Source organism: Gavialis gangeticus, unplaced genomic scaffold, assembly GCF_001723915.1.
Source record: "Gavialis gangeticus isolate Ggan-Ray unplaced genomic scaffold, GavGan_comp1, whole genome shotgun sequence".
Lineage (NCBI taxonomy): Eukaryota > Metazoa > Chordata > Crocodylia > Gavialidae > Gavialis > Gavialis gangeticus.
The window spans coordinates 21472223-21493085 of NW_017729022.1; the positions used below are offsets into that span (position 1 = coordinate 21472223).

At 44.9% G+C, this 20863-nt stretch overlaps 1 pseudogene; it reads left to right on the forward strand.

Annotated features, from left to right (window-relative positions):
- The first annotated feature begins 10804 nt into the window (after positions 1 to 10804).
- Positions 10805 to 12695, forward strand: LOC109296364 (annotated as a pseudogene).
- Positions 12696 to 20863: the final 8168 nt, after the last annotated feature.

A 20863-nucleotide genomic window follows, 5' to 3' on the forward strand; every position in this document is an offset into this window, starting at 1 on the left:
ATTGACCAGGCTTGGAGAGCGGGTGTGGCATGGGGCCTCTTTGATTCAGAGATTCATCTAATTCAGCAGTGGCTGAATCCCTGAATCAGATTCAGCTGATTTGATTTGGGACAGTGATTCGAATCACTGACTCGAATCGCTGTCCCCTGAATCGGCCAAATCTGAATCTGTAGTGAATACTAGCCACTTCACACATGCCTAGTGCCTATCCCCCAGCAGCTCCTGTTGATACCAGCTGTGGGTAGTGAGGACATTTATTAATTAACACAATATAACAACTCTCCATGTTGCTCTTTTTTTCTTCTAAGGCATTTTCCTGTTGGCTACAAAGGACCAACTCACAGGATCATCATAAAATTCTAGTTTATTGGATGGATGCAAAAGTCAGACCATAAACCTTGGTGCTGATCCCCTCAAACATACACACATTCACACACACACACTCACAGTAGCTAGCTATGAACACGAAGCACCGGTGTCAAGATATACCTATCCCCAAGCTCTGGAGTCCACTGTTGATGGCCAGTCAAGGCTTCTTTCAGTGCAATGTTGCTTCAGAAGGGGGTTGTCAGCTGGTCCTTCTGGCTGGACAGGCAGGGTGCTGGTCACGTCAAAAAGGGCACCATTGGAGGTCATTCTTCACTGCCTTTTATCCCTCTCTGGCAGACTTTGGTGACTCCCCAATTCTTGGGCTTACCCAATCCAGGGGTCGTTGACCTTGAGGGATGTCCCTCTTGGTAGCTGCTGGGTGGCAGCTGTCAGCCCCAGGGGTCACGTCCACAGGTATGGGCAGTCTTGTGAGTCCGTTGATGAATTTTGATTGATTCACTGGCGTGATGAATAGAGCTCTGGAAGTGGTTGATCAGGGGATATTTCAGCCCCAAGGGTCTGTTTCCAGCATTGATTAGTTCAAACCGGGGCTTCTGTACCTTTAACAGTGAAGTTTCAGGGAGTTCCTGGCTTTGTACTGAGTCTTTCCTCTTCTTAGTCTGTAGTTTTGTAGGTGTTAATTGCTGCTCGATAACTTTCTTATCCAGACTAGCTGCTGTGTTACACAATCAACCATGATTCATTCAGGGACCCACTCCATACAGATTCCTGCCCTTGCTAATATTGTTACATGGTACAATTTAGTTTTAAACTTAAAGTACATTAGTAAAAGCATCTATAAGCTGAATTTTCGCTACAGGTACAGCTTACATAAAAATAATAATATAATAAAAGAAAAAGAGAGAGGAAGGAAGAAAAGGTAGAAAAGAGAAAGCATCCCCCAAAGGGGGCAAATACTGCAAAAGGGGCTTTTGCCATATGGAGGAGCTTCACATTTGAGGAAGGGGGGCAGGCAAAAAGGTTTCTTTTAGTTTGAGCAGAAGAAGGGGTGTTTAAACTCCCTCCCTGACCCCAGCCCCCAGCCGGGGTTTCCCAGGAGGTGGGGGGGGAATCATATCCCCCTCCAGACTGGACTGTATCCCTGGCCAGGCTTGCACCAACCCACCTCCTTGTCAGCCAGAGCTCACCGCTCCAGCTAGGGAGCAGAGGGGCAAGGCAAGCCCTGCTTTTTGGAGCAGACAGCACAGCCCAGTTCAGCCCAGGGCTCCAAAGCATGTTGGGAGACTGTGATTTAATTTGAACCAGGAAGGGTTCTGGTGTTGCACTTCTGTTAACTTAATGCCCAATAGCTTGAACCATTCACTTAGCAAGCTTGCTCACTATTCTGTTCCTTGGCAGTTATGAAGCAGAGGAACACTTCGTCCTTTGGATAATGAACATTGACATAAAATTATCCTTTTATGTCAGGGCTGTCAAACAAATGGCCCAGAGGCCAAATCCAGCCCATGGTGCTTCCCCTGGGTCTGGGGACATGCCCCATTGGACATGTCATGCATGCAGTACATGCTGCCTGCTTCACCCACTATGTGCAGCCTGGGTCCCAGACTGGCTGGAGCAGGCACCATATGCCGCTCAGTCCAGCCAGGACATCACTGCATGTAGCATGGCTGCTGCTCAGTGACCATTCTGGCTGCTCCAAGGTCTGAGCTACACACAGAGCAGGTCTGGCTGGAAAGTCTGCCAGATCAGGTAGGAGAAGGGAGGGAGAAGGGAAGTGGGTGGGTGGAAGGTGTCCACAGGCCTGATTCAGCCTGTGGGCCAGCCTGATGCCATTCATGCAGCCTGTGGGGCCCGATGAGATCTACAAGTCAATCTTTTAGTCATAATGAGAAAAGAGAAAAGATCATGACATCTGAGACAGAGAAACTATTGGCAGATTCAGAAGTGACCTCTAACAAAAAAAATTGCCATCTGTCATGCAAATAGATCAGCCTTTTACAGGTTTAAATTTATAGATAGTGATGAATGCTCAGACACTGTGGATATGACAGGAAAATCCCAAAACTTTACAAAAAAGGGAAATGTGTGGCAGAAAGGTTAAAAGTTGAGGCAGAAAGCTCATAGCTGGAGCCCAAGAAATCCTGCATAGAGGACCCTTTGTTGTAACAGGTCATTCTAAGTCATCAGTGTTCTTGCAGCTTTGAAACTCTACAGAGTATCTTCAGCAATTTACACACAAACATACCTTTTCTGGGATTTGAGTGCTCAAGAGCCTTACAAACTGTTTCCTTTTTGGCAGTTGTAAGTCAGCAAGGAATTCTATCAAACACCGCATCTTTTTGTTTCTAATTTTTTCTCTACCATAAATTGATAAGCTAGTTGTCTGCAGCTAAGTTCAAGCCAACTCCCTCCAAACTTAATTACACATTTAAGGAACATCCCAAACAGCAGATCTCTGCTACACAATCCTCCCTTAATACAAAAGCAGCAGATGTGCCTTTGCACATCTGGCTCTGCCTTGTTCCTGCTCAGCCTAGTTTCTTGCATGGTATCCCAGACACCATCTTCAACTCTTGATCCCTTTTACCAGCATCCAACAGCTCTTACCCTTGGACTCTGGCTCTGACCAGTGGCCCCCCAGTCTCCTAGTCTGACAGCACTTCCCAGAAGAGTATTTGTAATACAGACTGCAAGGCACAACAATTAAACTTTCATCTGATATTAGCTGCATTACTTTATATCAAATTGGGTTGTTTGTGTGAGTAAACACATTTACGCATCAATAAGTCTAATCAGTCTAGAAAGAGCAGCTTTTCCACTTAAGTTGTAGAATCTGAAACAGTGCGTTTAAATGGAATTTAGATTAATTCATGTGAAGCCTTCCTCTAAGCTTGCCAAAAAAAAGTTTTAGGAGAGCCTCTGATAACACTCAGTGAAACAAAGATCAGCATTCTTTCTAGAAAAATCTGAACTCCCTAATAAAACTGTGGTTTGCTGGTTTCTGATGCTGAATTTTTAGAAGCATTAGAATCAGCCGTTCTTTTCTCCTTCACTTTCCTGTATGTCACTGCCTTTGTTATCAGTCCTGTGCCCTACCACAATGACAAACTTCACAATGGCTGCAAGCGCTACTTAATTGGGTTAGTAAGGTTGGTTTGGAGCTCTTCCAGCTAGTATAGACAGCAATTCCCTGTCTGATGTATATTAAAAAAACTAGCGATCACAGTGACCAGCTGCCTATACTGAGAACTGAAAAGAAAGGCAGCATCAGAACAGCTTTCTCCAACCTTTTAAGTGGAAGGGAAACTGGTTCTAGCAGCTATACAACAGTCTTTCCTATTATAGTCTGGGTATAGATACTGAAAAAGTGAAGTTTGCACAATTTTTTTGTTACAATGTGGACATTGATTTTTTTTTTAAGGGGGAACATGTCCTTGTCCAGAAAATCCATCTATCCACTGAAAGAATTAATACTAAAATGAATTACAGCAGTCCATGTGTTTCCAACATTAACTAATATGTATTGGCTAGTGTTTTTCTTAAATATAGGAAAATTAAGTATCCATTTAATGTTCTTATGTCACAGAAATATTATCCTATGCTATAAGAGGCTGTCTAATGAGTACTAGAGCCCCTGGAGTTAGTGGTCCAAAATCAACAGAGTAACAGACAGTGTTTTGGTTGATTTTTTAAATTTTTGGATTAAAATCCAATCCTCAAGTAGACTTTACAGCATTTTCTAAACCATATCACTTGATAGATTCAATTTATGTATACATCTAGTCACTGTCATGGTCATTATTGTGTGAGTTTTGGCACCAATCTACACATTTGCAAGCTGCTGTGCATTTCAGTTTGAGTTTATTGCACAAACAATACCCTGTAGTACATTGACATCCCCTTGTTTTACATCCCCAGGTTGTGATGTCCAAGCACTCAACTGTAAGGCTTTTTGTTGTCATCAGTAAACACAACAACACACCATGGTCGATGTGCCATCCACTTTCTGTGGGACTTGGAATCTGTGGATGTGCCACCATTGCATTTTGCCAAATTAAGGCTTAGTAGTGGGCTCGACGGATGTGCTGAAGTAGTGCATCTTGTGCTGGTGGCAGGTTTTCAAGTTTTCAGTTCTTTCCCTTTCTGAATTGAGCACACCACAGAGTGTGAATGGAATTTGTCTCCCTTGTAGGTTCATACAATCTACACACAAATTCCTTGGCTCTGGCCAGTACTTGGGGATCTGGTGTGTGAGATACTCCAAATTGAGACAGGAGATGTGGAGTTTCACAGATCTTCCAAGCAAACTTTTTAGAAATTCCTGCAAGCTGGCTTGTGGTATTACACCCTGAAATGGCATGAAAGCCCAACAGTCCATCCCTTACTTCATCACTGCATTCTACCTTGTGCACAACAATGTATTGTTGAGTTTTTGATGTGCCTGCTTTCATCCACAGCTCACTGCTGAGACAAGGCCAGAATGCAATCAAAAGCAGTAAGACATCTGTATCACTGCTTGTGACAATGACTCTGTCATATCCTTTTGACTGTGTCTCAGAGACATCTAAGATCATGCGGGTGTCTGCCTCTTCTTGTGTGTAGTGGTGGTCCACATGTTTCTTCCAGTTGAGGAGGCATCATTACCACCACTGACTATTAGTTCTTTGTCACCATGTGATGCTTGATGTAACAGTTCCCTTTTGAGTAACAAAACAAGTGATGCCTTGTTTCCCTTGGATTCAATGACTGTTGTCCATTGCATGGGCAACTTGACATCCCTGCTGCTAATTTCAACTCTTATTTCCCTTCCTTTCCCAATTTGATGCTTTCTAGTAACATCTTTGATTGATGGGTCTTTGTAGCAGTCAAAAACAACATCTACCTTACAGCAAGGTCCCTTGAAATTGGGCATGATATTCACTGCAAAAGCATCTGCATAGTCATCAATATCCCTGCCAGCAATCATGGATACAAGTAGGTGTCTGAAAAGGTCATGATTGGCTCTGGTGACTGAGATCCGTAGTTTGTGTTTTTCTGTTGCTAACTGTACTGTATATATGGAAGCAAGAGTTTTTAACTTTTTCTTTGGGATTGGTGCATGTATGCTGACAGTTTTATGCACAAGTCAATCAGTGGCAAATGTCGTTACAATGTTTTGTTCTAACTGTTGTACGTTCAGTAGGTCTTGTATAATTGGTTCTTGGGGAATATCACTAGTAGAGAGGCACACCAGCTCTGGGGATTCCCTGTTGAGCACTTTGAATAATTGGAACTTAGTAGACAGCTTTGTAACATCATCCTCATCCCTTTGTTTTCTGGTTCTCCTTAATTCTTTGTGTGATCCCTCTTCCTCTGTTACTCCAAGCATTTCTCTGGTGTCATTGGCAAGCCTTGCTCACTCCATGTATGTCAGTCCCCATCCACTGAGGGCTGACTGATCAAGTTGTTCCAATCAGTCCCCCAGCAATTTTGCAAATTTTGTTTACATGCTCAAGCCCTTGGTCATCTGGAACTTGGCAGAACATCTGGTTTGTTTCTTGGACAACGAAGTCACTGGACTGGAAGCCAGCATACCCTCCAGGTGCTGTATTCTTCAGCTGCTTCATGTCTGCCAAGAAAACACATCCCCATCTCAGATAATGCACATGGTCAAAAGTGACAAACCAAGGCAACGTTTTGGCAAATGACTCCAGATACAAGTCCCAGTTGCCCTCTCTGATAGCCCTTGTAAACTGGACCAGAATGGAAACAAGATTCATGTATTGCCTCCAGAAGGTATACATGAAATTGTTTTCCTGGGCTTTGTCAAATGTATCCAACAGTACTTCCACTTTCTTAATTTTTGGGAGCAAATAGTGCATTGCTGTTTCCAAAGCCTGATCATCTGCATCATTGAATGCCTTGGCAAGTTCCTGAGCTGCATGCACAACTGAAGCATCTAGTTCCATGTGGCTTTCATCAGCCCATTGTAGCATGGTAGACTATAGGATTCTCCACAGTGCCTCAGTTGTGAGTTTGTGAGCACGGATCACTTGATTCCAGTGCTTGCCCTTGAGAATGTTCTCAGCAATGTTCTTGCCATAAACACCACTTTATACCAAAATGTCCATTAGGCCAGAATCAGAACTGGGGGCTTTGGAGAGGCTGTTCCCCACCCCCTACCACCAAGACTCTAGTACAGAGTGCTGTTGAAGCTCCCTGATGTACAGGACTTGGCAACATAGACCAGGGACCCCAGAATACAAGTAAGATAGAGGGGTCGTCACTCTGATGTTCTGCAGGTATCTTCAACTGGTAGGTATGGGCAGACTGAGTCATTTGCACCCCATTAAAAGTTGCTGATCCAAAGATAGACGACAAAAATCTCATCAAGTTTTGTCTCAGAGGTCTTATGCACAAAGTCAGCAAGGATGCCATTCCAGCAATCATAGAATTTAGTAGATATTTCCAGCTCAAAGTACACCTAAACACCTATCAAAGAGGTGCAGTCAAGTTATGTGGTCTGCATATATAAGACAGCAGACATAATCACTAACGGCATCTGGGATTACCACACAAATGTAGAGTTTAACAGTCAGAGTGGGGAATGTGAACCATAAATTAGACAATGTGTCTGAGGAGACCGCCAATAGCTAAACTATGTCTAGCTAAATTAACTAGATAGAGGACGTGTCTACATGTGCATTTACTGCACAGTAATTTACTGCTCAGTAAGTGGTTTTTAGCCTGGCACTTACACATGCCGCCATTAATGCCTTAAGGCACTGTAACTCAGCTTTCTGAGTGACCACATCAGCCTGCCCTGGTCAGAACCCTGGACAGCCCCCGCCCTGGCTCTAGCCTCCTCCCCATTTTCCTGCATCCTGTCCAAGGAGAGCGGGCCGGAGCGTAGTGCACAGGGCAGTGCGCTGTTGCCTGGTGCCATGACGTGCTGCTGCAGATGCTGGAGCCGCAGTTCTGGCAGCAGGGAAAGACCTCCCTGCAGGGGAAGGTGGCAGTGCAGCGCAGGCAGGGCTGGGGCTGCATTGTCTGTCTGCAGTGCCCAGTGATGTTTTTCTTGTCCCATGGAGTGAGCTGCTACTTGGCTCAGCCCGGGCAGGGTTGGGGCTGTGTCTGAATGTAACAATAGAGATGAATACATTCCAGTAGATAGATCTGAAGAGTTGGACCATGTTGAAGTAGCAGCAGAGGAAATTTAGGAGCAAATCAATAAAATGAATACTAATAAGTCACCAGGACTGGATGACATTCACCCAAGAGTTCTTAAGGAACAAAAAGGTGAAATTAAAGAATTGCTGGCAATTATATGTAACCCAGAGTTACAAATGGCCTCTGTGCCCAAGGACTGGTAGGTTGCCAACATAACACCCACTTTCCAAAAGGGCTCCAGAGGTAATCTGGGAATTACAGACCAATGAGCCCCCCTTCCATTCTTGGCAAGTTGGTAGAAACTACAACAGAGAATAAAATCAGCAGTCATGTGGACAAATACAATCTGGTGAAGAAAAAACAACATGGTATTTTTTAAATAAGTAAAATCCTTCTTGGAGGGTGTCAACATCCATGAAACAAGCGGGAAGCAGTTGACTTAGAACTTCTTTGTTTTGGGACAGGTAAGAATCATGTAGGTAAAGTTTCTGAAAAGCATGCAGGTATGTTTCCGGATGATGCAGATTGTAATATTTACAAGGATAAGGCAGAGCAAAAGAGGTTCTTTGCTAGAACCAGCAGAATCTACCAGTCAGCCAGCATGGGGTAGCTAGAATTCCACCCTTTATGGCTAAAATGTAAAGTATTCTTATCAAGTATTTGTTGCTGTAATTACAGTATGGATTTAGCCATTAATAAAAAGTGTTCTAACAGGACCATCTAATATTTGTTACAGTATCTTAGAATATCTGCTTAAAGCAAAAATGATAATTACTACTAGTCTTCTGGATTCAATAAAGGAATTAAATCCACTACTTGAATTACTGATTGGAACAGATTCCAAAAACAAAACACTAACAACCATAAGTATTTACTAACATGTTTCTATATGCACAGATAAAACTTCGAGAGATCTCAGACACCCTGTGATCTGTTCTAATTCCATGACTCACAGAAACTCAGAAAATTAGGGTTGGAAGGGACCTCAGGCGGTCATCTAGTCCAACCCCCAGCTCAAAGCAGGACCATCCCCAGCAATATCATCTCAGCCAAGGTTTTGTCTATCAAGGTCTTAAAAACCTCTCTAAGGATGGAGACTCCATAACCGCTCCTCACCTCTCTGGGTGACTTGTTCTACTGCTTTACTACCCTTATAGAAGAAAGATTTTCATAATATCTAACCTAAACTTCTCTTGCTGCAACTTTAAGCTATTGCTCTTTGTTCTGTTATCTGCCACCACTGAGAACAGTCTAACTCCATCTTCTTTGGAAGCACCATTCTCTAGACTAAATAAGCCCAGTTCCTTTTGCCTCTTCTCATAAACTACAGCCCTCTAGCAATTTTTGTTGCCCTTCACTGGACTGTCTCCAATTTGGTCACATCCTTTCTGTAGTGGGAGGCCCAAAACTGGACATAGTAATCCAGATGTAAAGACTAGGGCTGCCTTATTCTTAAATAAAAAGGAACAGGTACAAAGGGACACCAAGAAGAATTCTTTTAAGCCAGCCCTTACAAGATTCTAAATAAGGTCCATATAGAGCTGTTAGTCTAGGGAAGAGACTAAATTCCTGGAGACAGTAATAATCCAAACAAAGGGTAACAGGTAAGTAATAGATTTCTGGTAAAAAGACAATTATATGAAAGAACATAATTCAATTTAATTCCAACCTTGGACTGGAAGTCTTATTCCAAGTTCAGTGTTATGACACACTGGGCATGTTTACATGTCCACCAATACACTTTTCCCAATGCACATTAAAATGTAGTACCTCCAATGTGAGGAACAAAATTAACAAGCAGTAGTGCAAACACATGCCTTTTAGGTGACGCTTAATGCGCAGTAGCTTATTTTACTGCATGTTAGCATAATAGCACTTGTATGTTCTGCTTTATTGCAAAGTAAAATAGGCTACTGTGCATTAAAGCACATGTGTAGATGCTTCCACTGATGACATCTAGATGATACCATGGAGTCCTTTCCACCTGGGGGGATAGGGGGAAAATCATTCACCAAGACAGATGATATCAAGATCTCAAGAATGAAGCTTTTCATCCATCAGTACTTGTAAATATTCATTATATTCTAGAAGAATAGGGGGAAGCCTCGGGCCAGCTGAATTGCCTTCTGTTCAAAGTCATCACAAGGACAGGATATTCTTTTGAAAAAGAGCAGCTATGGCTCAACTCACTCTTATGCCCAATGTCTCTTAGTGCACCTCTCTTTAGCATTTGCCAAGATGACCAAGCCCACTGTAGACCTCCCTTCCCAAGCAAGATCTGGATAGTATGTTTCATTTCACTAGACAAAGACTTGGTGAGCCTTCACATCCTATAGATTATGGGCGCTGTTTAGATTTTGATGCCAGTTTATAGGAGCTGCTACTGGCTACAAGACTTGTTCTGCAACTGAAGCCCTTGCAGCTGCCGGAGAGCTGCTTGCTATGAGATAATCAGTGCTCCTTGGGCTCCCCTGCAAATTTCAGGCTAGGAATTTAATAGTTACCAAGGTTAGTTACTGTGACACTCCAAAGAAGAAATACTACAAGTGACCTTCAGGAGCAAGTGGTCTTCCTTATCAGAGGACTCTGAAATCAGATGGAGATTGGTTGGATTGCTTGTGCTTCTGGATCCAGAATTCTCTAAAGAAGTAAGGGAGAATACACAAGGGCTTGTAAATTTGTTGGGGAATGAGGATCATTCCTATCAGTAAGCAGCGTATCTGGCATGGTTTATGTCTGCTCTCAACACGTGTCCATTCTGTGGATAGAGGGAGACACTTGCACACATGTTCCTCAAGTGCACCAGGCTGCAGCCCCTGCACCTCCTCCTCCAGAACCTCTTATTGGGGTGCTGGCTGCACTTTTTCCTGCACTTATTTATTTTTGCACACCCCTTCCATGGCCGCACCAGACCCCAGGACCGCCTGGTCAACTTCCTGCCAGCCCTGGCCAAGCTGGCCCTTTATCAGCAGGAAGGAGGCTCTGGCCAGAAGGGACCCCAGGGACTGTGGGGCCATTTTCCTGGGTCTCCTCTGTTCCCATCTCCAAGCAGAGCACCACTGGGCAGTATCTTCCAGCTCTCCGGTCACCTCTGAAAGTCAGTGGGTGCTGTCTGGGGTTCTCTGCTTGGTGTCCCCGTAAGGGTACACTATTTTTGAAATTTTGACCCACCTGCACATCCCTAGTTAGTCGGGGCTACTATGTTATGTGGTGGGCCTGACCCACACTTTTAGACAGGACAAATAGGCCTATCATGCAAGCTGCCAGGAGTGTTTAAAAAGAGGCTGAGAAGCCCAACAGTGTGGTATTCAAATACCATAGCGGAATGCTAGCGTACTGCTAAATGCCAAATACAATTGCATAGATTGTCATCCAATTTCTGGGTCCAAAAGCAAGTTACATGCACCACCTAACTTACAATAGTGCCAACCTTAAGACCACTGCTCCTAATACAGTCTGTAACTAAAATGAGTTGCCTATGTTTCACAGCCACAGTAGAGGAAGGGAGAAGAGGAGGGTAAAAAAACAAAACAAAAAAAAAAAACCCCAACCCCCATCACCACCCAGTAAAAACTGCATTTGAGACACAGCTGAAAATATGTAGCCTTTGTTTTGAACTGATAAACTATGGCTTGAACTGGATCTTGTGATGTATTAAATTGTTTATGTTTGGAAGCTTAAACTTTGTGTTTACTGAACTTCTGGGTGCTGCCCGACTGGGGTCAGGGTGTCATGGCGGGAGTGGAAGTGTCCACTGCCAAGCACCAGGCCCCATTATGTGAGAGACCTCAGTGTTGTGAGCACAGCACTAATTTGTAATGAAATGGAGTCTGGGTCAAGCTCTTTGAGTGGAATTTCCTGACTTCTCTCTAGTACCATTTTATGGAAGCTGAATGAGCAGTGCCAGCAAGAATACTTATGTGATGTTTCCATTGTAGTTCAGGACCATATCCTTGGAGCCCATAAGGCTGTCCTTGCAGCCAGCTCCCCATACTTGTGCAACCAAATGCTCCTGAAAAATAGCAAACAAACCATCTTCCCTGATGTGATGAATTCAAAAGAATTTCAGAATATTCTTCCGTCTACTTACATGGGTTGCCTGGTTATGCCTGCCCCAGAAAATGTCAGTGATCCAACTGCAGCAAGCTTTCTTCAGATGTAGCCTGTAGTAGTCAAATGTGCTGAAGTGCTAGAAGGGAACTTATCAGTGCTTTGCCAGAAGATGAATTATGGCAGTCATCAGCAGTCCCCAAGCAGCAGCAGTTATAATGGCATTGCTGAAACATTTGAGCTGGGCTCTGGTGGACAGCCTGACTTCCACAAAGGGCAAGAGCTAAGGGATGGTGAAAATTAAGAAGAAATCTCTAAAGATGAGCTGTCATCTCAAGTAACAGAACATGAGTACCTTCCCAGTAATTTTTCAACAGAACATGACAGACTGAGCACAGCAATGACAAGTCAGGATGGCAAAGAGGGAGCTAGTGACAGTGCAGAATATCAGCATACAAAACCTCTCTAGAGCAAACCCAGCATCACGTCACACAAATGTTGGATCCATGTGGAACCATAAAGATTTGAACAGGACTGAAGGCATAGATAATCCTTGCGTGGAGCACCAGATCTCTGAGTCCATGGATGCCATTCAGCCAAAGCATCCTATCTAGTCTTCAGGTGTTGAAGGCTTTCACATAAGTGACAAAGATGGAACTAGAATTTGACAAACAGGGTGATGAGAGTAACTATGATGAACAAGTTGGTTTCTGTGGCTCTTCTAAGGAAGAATTTTCAGGTGAAAAGGCAGATGGAAATATAAGTGTTCACATACCGGATGTTATGATAACAGCAGGCTACGGTGAAAAAATTGAAATGGCTACAGGAATTAAAGAAGATACCTCCCTTTCTGGATTTTGGCATGCTGACTAACTAGATCCCTGCTGGTGTGGTAAAAGCTTTACACACAGGAGCCAGAGGAATCAGCATATGAATTATGCACCTTGGCCTTTGGCCTTATGGCTGTGGGGTCTGTGGTAAAAAATTCAAAAATGAAACACCACCTTGTTGGCCACATGAAAATCCACACAGGAATCAAACTGTATAAGTGTAATATCTGTGGACAAAGATTTATGCGGCAGGACAATTTTCACTGGTATGTCACTCCTTTTAGTAAATCATACCAAGCTACCAAAGTTGAACAGAATACTACTGAGATGAACTGAAACATAGTAACCACTGTTTAGCAGAGCAAGCAAAACAAGCTAATTATGCAAATACTGTTTGGTACTTGGTATTGTGACATTTGTTTTTTAAAGTGCTAAGAGTGTTGCTGACTTACGCAGACATTTTTTTTTGTCCAGCTATTGATTCTACTCCACAAATTTTAGATGCAAAAGAGATGTTTAAATAGCTAATTCACAGGACTCTTTTAATCTGTAAATAGTGAGGCCAGTTGTGGTGGTGGTGTTGGGCATCCTGTTCTGTTTGGTATTGTACAAACACATAGTAAGGCCCAAGCCCCAAAAGAGTTATCAAAAGTCCCAATGCTGCAAGTATGTATTTCTGTGTATAACTTTATGTATGTGAGTGGCCGTACTGAGAAGTAGACAACACCACCACCGCAAGGTTGCATAAACCTAGCTATTTGCATAATTTTCAGGAGTCAAAGATCACCAGGCCTCTAAATCAGTGGTGCTCAACCTTTTTGCTCAGTGGGCTGGATGGGAGGTGCCCGATTGGTTCATGGGTCAGATCTGACTGGTGGTCCTGATCCAGTACTCAGGGTGGGCATGGCAGGGCCCCACCCAGACATGCAGAGGGGAGCAGGGAGCAGGCTGGATGCCAAAGCTCTGTGGACCATATTGGGCTGTGGGCTGGAGGTTTCACAGATTTCATAGACATTAGGGCTGGAAGGGACGTCAGAAGATCATCCAGTCCAGCCCCCTGCCCCAGGGGCAGGAAGTCAGCTGGGGTCATAGGATCCCAGGAAGATAAACATCCAAATGTCTCTTGAAGGCGTTCAAAGTGGGTGCTTGAACCACCTCCGGCGGCAGTCTATTCCAGACCTTGGGGGTTCAGAGAGTAAAGAAATTCTTCCTTATATCCAGCCTGAAATGGTCTTGCACTACTTTATAACCATTCAACCTTGTCATCCCTTGGGGTGCTCTGGTGAACAAACATTCCTTCAGATCCTGGTGGATGCCCCTTATAAACTTATAGGTGGCCATCAGATCGCCCTTGAGCCTGTGCTTCTCCAGGCGGAAGAGTCCCATAGCTCTCAGCTTCTCATCATACAGTCTGTTTTCCTGACCTCTGATCATGTGCGTGGCTCTTCTCTGGACTCTCAAGCTTCTCCACATCCTTTTTGAATTGTGGAGCCCAAAACTGGACGCAGTACTCCAGCTGCAGCCTCACCAAGGCCGAGTACAACAGGAAAATGACATCCTTGGATTTGCTTGAGAAGCATCTATGGATGCAAGGCAGCATTTTGCTCACTTTACTAGCCACAGCATCATATTGCAGGCTCATGTTCATCTTGTGGTCAGTCATGACCTCCAAGTCCCTTTCATCCGTAGTGCTAGCCAGCGTAGCACTGCCGAGCCTATAAGGATGCTGCAGGTTTTTCTTCCCAAGGTAGAGAACCTTGCATTTTTCAGTGTTAAACAACATCAGGTTCTCGTCCACCCATTTCCTGAGCCTGAGCGGTTGAGCACCCCTGCTCAAATCATTTTTTTTGCTCTGCGCTAGACTCTTTCTAGTCTGTCCACATATTTCCTAAGGTGTAGGGCCCAAGACCAGACAAAGTACTGGTGAGGTGGTAAAATCACTTCTCTTGCTTTGCAAATCACCCCTATTTGCATACAATCCAGCACACGTTCAATTTTTTTTTTTTTACTGCACATTGTTAGCTCATTCCACTTATGAGCCACTGTAACCCCCAGGTCCTTCTCTGCAATACTTCAGCCTAGCCAGCCATTCCCCACTCTGTATTTGTGCATGGAATTATTTCAAGATTTTGCACTTGTTCTTGTTGAATTGAAGCTGGTTGATTTCAGGCCATTTCTCTAGTTTATCCAGGTCATTCTAGATCCTAGCCCTATCTTCCACAACGTCTACAGCTCCACCCAACCTGATGTCATCTGCAAATTTGCTAAGCGTGCACTCAGTTCCATCCTCCAAATCATTAATGAAGATCTTAAACAATACTAGACCCACTTACCAACTAAAAGGTGGCTGTAGCAGGTTTCAATCCTGCCTATAGAGATGGGCCAGTTGATAAGGAGACAATTAACAGGCTCACAGGAAGTAAAAGGCTCCCAGGAAGAGGAAGTGGGAGATAAGGGAAAAAGCTAAGAGGCTGGAAGCAGGAGACCTGGCATGGTGCACTCTGTCTGAGAGACTGGCATGGCATAAGAGTTAACCTGTACTGTTATGGTGTTTGGTTGGACAATTGTTCTATGATTTATGCTGTGCTCTGCACTGCAGAGCAGATTTGCCAGGAGAAATAAAGACTGTGATTCATGAGCCGCAAGGAGAGACCTCTGTGAATTATTTCATCCCAAACCTGCTACAGTGTCATTATCCACAAATCCAAATGACCACCAGTTTGGGCAAGTATCCCAAGAATAGATTCTCCTGATTACTGACCCAGCTGCCTTCAGAGATGCTAAACATTTCACTCCTATCTGAGCACTGGCAGTAGGCAAAGCAGACAAGCACTGGCACTGGGGCTACTTACATTTTATTTGCAAAAATGGGACTGTTATATTTTGTGGTTTACTTTAAACTGACCTTCAATAAAGACTTCTGTTTTAATGAGAACCCCTGCAGCTAGCCCAATTTCCACATCCAGAACATTAAAAAAGAAAAAAGAAAACAGCCACTGAAGATTTCTCTCTGTCTTTCTGCTTTGGGCTGTCAGGTTTGTTGCTATTCCCATTATAAAGGGTGAGAGATCTATGTTTTCTAAAGGTGTCATTGTAATACAGGCTGGCAGAAAAATAGAGGAGCAAGGGTATCATGGATGTAATTGAGCTCTAATTCTATAAAGACTCTGTATGGCTCACAATTCTTGCCCTGGACTTATGAAACAGTCTTTGAAATAGATATCCAGGGAACAGCTCCCTGATCCTGAACCACTAGTAAAACGGTAACAGGGTTCAGAGAGAAAGTTAGGAACAGATGCAAAGAAGAAAGTCTCAAAGGATATTACAGAACTGGCAGTCAAACTAGTTATGGATCCTGAATGTAGAGAGAATGTAGGTAATGCATGTATAAAAATGTCACCCCTACACAGAAAAGGACTCAAATACCTCAAAGTGGCAATGCACATGGCTTCAAAGGCATCTACCTAGATTAAATGAACAGCCTCAGATAAGAGTGGACCAGCCACAATGAACTTAGCCCTAATCAAGTAGCTGCTTTTTATTTAAACTGAAGTCATGAAGATAGGTAACAGGAGAGCCACTACAAACAGAAGAGAAGCGGCATTAACAAGCCCGTGTTACAATGCTTATCTTCCCCCACAAGCTACTCGTGAAAGACATTACTCCTGAAGAAAGCACTGTCACCTCAGTTGGGATGTCTTCAAAACCATCTCAAAGAAGGAAGAACTTCAGAAGTCATCACGTGCGGTCATGGCATTCTAATGGATAATAACTACCAACATTTCAAATACACCTGGAAACAAATTAATAGGGCATGACTACAGAGGTAAATGAAGGTGTGGTTGTAGCAGATAGACATACCTACCCTAGCTTCAATCCATCAAGGTGTTTAACTTCATTAGGAAATAATCATGTATACAAAAAGCAACAAAAAAGCTGGGGGAGAGGGTCATTTATCCACTATTGGAATGTGCTGGAGTACTGACTGGATCCAACTCAGCCAACTGCACTTTATAGTAATTTCTAAATATTTGAAAATGGGGATTCTGAATTCTGTAGCTTTCAGTACACAATTATTCAAGCTCCTAATTGCCTTCATACAAAGCTGATTAGAAATACACTGTGAACTCATTGTTGCCTTTTGAAATATTTTAATATTAGTGTACTCTGCAACTCAATAGATGAAAACTACATATTAATAATATTATAGTTAAAGTAGCAAACTAAAAAAAAAAAGGAGTTCAATGAATTACTAGCTCATTGACTGTGTTGTAAGTACTTTTGCATCTATTTTACTGCCCTCAGATTGGATGCATGCTTCACCCTAATCAGTGCTATTCATGACTGGAAATTCTATAAGCCTTTACTTTTGTAAAAGATTTCCCCTTGCTTTTATAAAAACTGACATTAAATGTATCCCTTTTACACTTCTACCGGATGTTACTCATCCTTTGAGGTGAAGTCTTAGTCAAATGTAATCTACTTTCCCTTTGTGCACCCATTGGAAAGCAGCCATAATGTGTTGTTCAAAAAGACCATGTGTATTGTATACAGGTATTGAATACAAGATTCCTTGAATAGTGTAGGTCCAATGAAGACTTAAATTCTAAATGCAAGTTCTGATCCTGGAAATCCCCATTTAGCTGCCAACTTACCCTTCAGGCATGCTATAGTTTTTTTCACTTTACAAGTTTCACAGTTGTGCAGCAGTACATATACCAAAGGCCTGGTAGCAACAAGCAGCCAGCCATCTAGTTGCCTAAAAACTACGGCCCAAGTTTTATTTCACTTCTGAAGTATTAGGTCCACTTAACCCAACTTTAGCCACCCATTTCTGTTTTTATGATTCTGTTTGACTCACTAGCCAGTGCCCAAATTGTGCCAAAATAGACTGGGTAAAGCTGTCCCAGTTTTAGCATTGATCTGTAGGTGCTCAGATCAAATCCAATACAATTTCCTCGGTGCACAGGCCCCATCCTCACTGCAACACAATCCTATTCCACTTCAAGCTGTGCCAACTTCAGCTAAAGGAACAGGAAATATTAGAAACTATCTGAACATACGTAGTAGGACTTTACCATTTGCTGCTCCTGTATCATAAACCCCCTCATTTAAGGCTATACAGGAGTCCAATATAGGCATAGGGATATCACTACTTTGTGCAAGCACAAGCTAGAAAGCAAAAAGAGGCAATTGCTGAGAAAGTAGTGAGTTAGGACTGCAACAGTAACCCAGTAAAGACTAAAGAGGGAGGGGGAATGGGCTAAGCTAAAATGGGTAGTGAGGCTTAGATGTCCAAAAGACACATTTAAGGACAGCTGAGAAAGTTAGACAGGGCCAGGTACCTGAGAAGGACTCTTCTAGGTAGCAGGGAGTAGGTAGGCACTGGAGTAGTGAGCAGGGCAGCATGACAGAAGAGAATGGGGTTTTCAACCTTTTTAAATAAGTGTATCCCTGGCGGTCCCTTTTTTAATAAGTGTACCCATGGCTGGGAGAGGGTTGGCAAATGGCCAGACACAGACCCAGAGGGAAAAGGGGGGTGGCAAGCAGCCAGATACAGAGTGGAGGGGTGGTAAGTGGCAGAGTGGTGACAGCACAGTATCTGTTCAGCCCTGCTCTCTCCCTGCCCTGGCCCTGTTCCTGTGAGGCAGCAGTGCAGGGTGGTAGCACTCCATCCCCACCTGCCCCCGCTTACTCCCTGGGACCTTTCAAAGTGCCCCCAGGGGTACGTGTTCCCCCAGTAGACAACCCCTATACCCTCTCCATCCTCAACAAGGTGTACATAGCACTCCCCAACCAAGCAATAGATTGTTTCAAATCGCTGCCGAGATGACTAGTGTTAGCAGGTCAGCATGGAAGGTATTTGGGCAATTTCTGGCTGCTGTCATCCAGCATGCACCAGACACCCAAGGGCTCAAAACCAGACTCATGTTAGAATTTCATAAGACCACAGAACTTCTTAAACCCTGGATGTAGTAGACGAACCTACATCAACATTCAGAAGTCTATGGACAATACTAGAGAATTTAAACAGGTACTGAATATATGCCATAAAAGATAGTGGTCAGCAATGCCCATCTGGAGTTCATCAATGTTAAGATGGAGTGTTAAGATTCCCAGCATCCAACCGTGCCTTATCTTCATGGTCCAAGGTTAGTCAGCTTTAGCTGTTCCCACAGTGGGGAGAATCCCTTATCGCTGGCTGTTGAGTAAGTCTCCCACCACAGCAAAGCCTACTCTTACTTTCTCCCTTAGTCCTTTACTCAGTATTTTTTTGTTTGACTACTTGGGTGCAATCATCACAGCAGAGATGTATGACCTGTGATCACAGTGTGGTTAAAGGCATCCCTCTTGTCCTCAAGCTGCCTTTTCCTAACTTTTTCAGTGACAGCTATGGCTACTCTTTCCAGCCTTGTCTCCTTGTCTCTGCTTCCATCCTCCCGCTCCAAAGGCACCTCCAGAAAATAGAGAGCAGTGATGCAACCATGCTTACAGACTCACACCAAGTCAGCTGTGGCAAGAACTCCAGGCACTCTGAAAACGTCATGCTATTATCTCTGTGTATCTGGTGGCACATAACAGCAAAGGCCTATAAAAGCCAATAGGATTTTCATGGCTTCTAGCATTCTACACAACATAACCATGTACTGGAATTTCTTTCATGAGTAATAAAGGAACGCGAAGAAGAACAAGGAGGGGCAAATGAAGCCCTTAGCTGTGTTGGAGGGAGAGGAGGGGAGGGGAGATAGAGAGGGGTGAGAGACTGACAGTACCTAGGAGAAGCAGTCAATACTCCTCTTAGATGGATGCTCGCAGGCATGTCCAGATGAGCACACACATGCCTCTTGCCCCATCTCAAACCCCTTTGAGGCAGGGCAAGAGGCATATGCAGGAATGAAAAAATGTTCCCCATGCTGCAAACTTGCAGCACAGGGAGAAAATTAGACCCCTGGATATCCAGGGGTCAAACAAAAACCTGGGGGGAAAAACCGGGTCAGGGCAGGGTCCCAGACTGTGCCCTGAGGCAACCAGAGGCTCAGTCCTCCAGAGATGCTGGAGAGCATCTCTACCATTGGTCCTTTCCCTGCTCCTGAAGCATACTGCTTGCTTGTGGTGGGCAGGCAGTGGTACAAACTGCAGGGACCCGGACCCAGCTTTTGCCAGGTGAGCAGGGGATTGGGGGACTGGAGAAGTGGGGGGGGACACCTCGGGAGGCTGGAGACAGCTCCAGAGGCATTCCCCTGCTGTCCCCTGCTCTCCCAAGGTTGGAGACAGCAGGGGAATGTCTCCTGAAGCTGGAGACAAGGAGGGGAAGGCGCAGGGAGGTGGAAACAGCCCCAGCTTCCCTGATGCTGGAGACAAGCAGGGGAAGAAGTAGGGGGATGGAGACAACCCTGGAGACATTCCCTTGCTGCCTCCAGTCCCCTGCTTCTTCCCCTGCTTGTCTCCAGCCTTGGGAAAGCAGGGGGCAGCAGGGGAATGCCTCCAGGGCTGTCTCCAGTCCCAGTCTCCAGTCCCCTTCTTGTTCCCCTGCTGCCTCCAGCCTCCTGAGTCTGGAGACAAGCAGGGGAAGCGGCAAGGGGCTGGAGACGAGCAGGAGGCTGGAGACAAGCCCCTGGAGATAAGCTGGAGACTTCCCCAGCTCTCCCCAGCCTCCTGCTTATTCTCTGCTACTGCCGGTGAGGGAGGAGGCGGCCAGGAGAGCAAACAGGGAGCTGGGAGAATGAACCGGAGGGGGGAATGAACAGGGAACAGGTGGATAAATGCAGAGCAGAGGAATAAATGGGCAGCAGGGGGAATGAACAGGGGGTGGGGGGAATGAGCCTCCTGTTCATTCCCCTATTCTCTCCAGCCTCCTGCTTGTTCTCCTGCTCTACTCCAGCCTTGAGGCTGGACAAGAGTAGAGGAATAAGCTGGGTGCTGGAGACCAGTGGCGGTTGGGGTGGCAGAGGAGCTGTCACCCTTGGGGGGGCCTGGGACCCTGCAGGTAGGGTAGTCCATGTGCTGGGGGAGGCTCTGCCTTGTTGGGGGCAGGGGACCATTGGCAATGCACAGGGGGTGCACATGCACTCCCTGAGCATGGCGGTGCACCCCCTCAAAAAAGGTGCTGCCAACACTGTCAGTGGTGCCTGTAGGCGGTTGCTGCTTGCCACCCCCTGCTGCCAGTGGTGTCTGCAGGCAGTCAGTGATTGCTGCTGGCCACCGCTGTCACTGCCGGTGGTGTCTGTGGGTGCTCACCACTCACCACCCCTTTCCCTGCTGCTGACAGTGCCAGTGGTGTCTGCGGGAGCTCCCTGCACCTTGGTGCCAGTACCACCATGCCCCGCCAGCCGCTGGGAGCATGTGGTGTTCATGCAGGGGACCCACCCCTCCCAAACAGCCCCCACACCCACAGTTTCCCCCCCGACACCTACCCACACAGTGACTCACATCCCCCCACATCCTCCATCACACACCCACCATGTGATAAGGAAACTCAAAGCAAAAATTAAAAAACATATAGC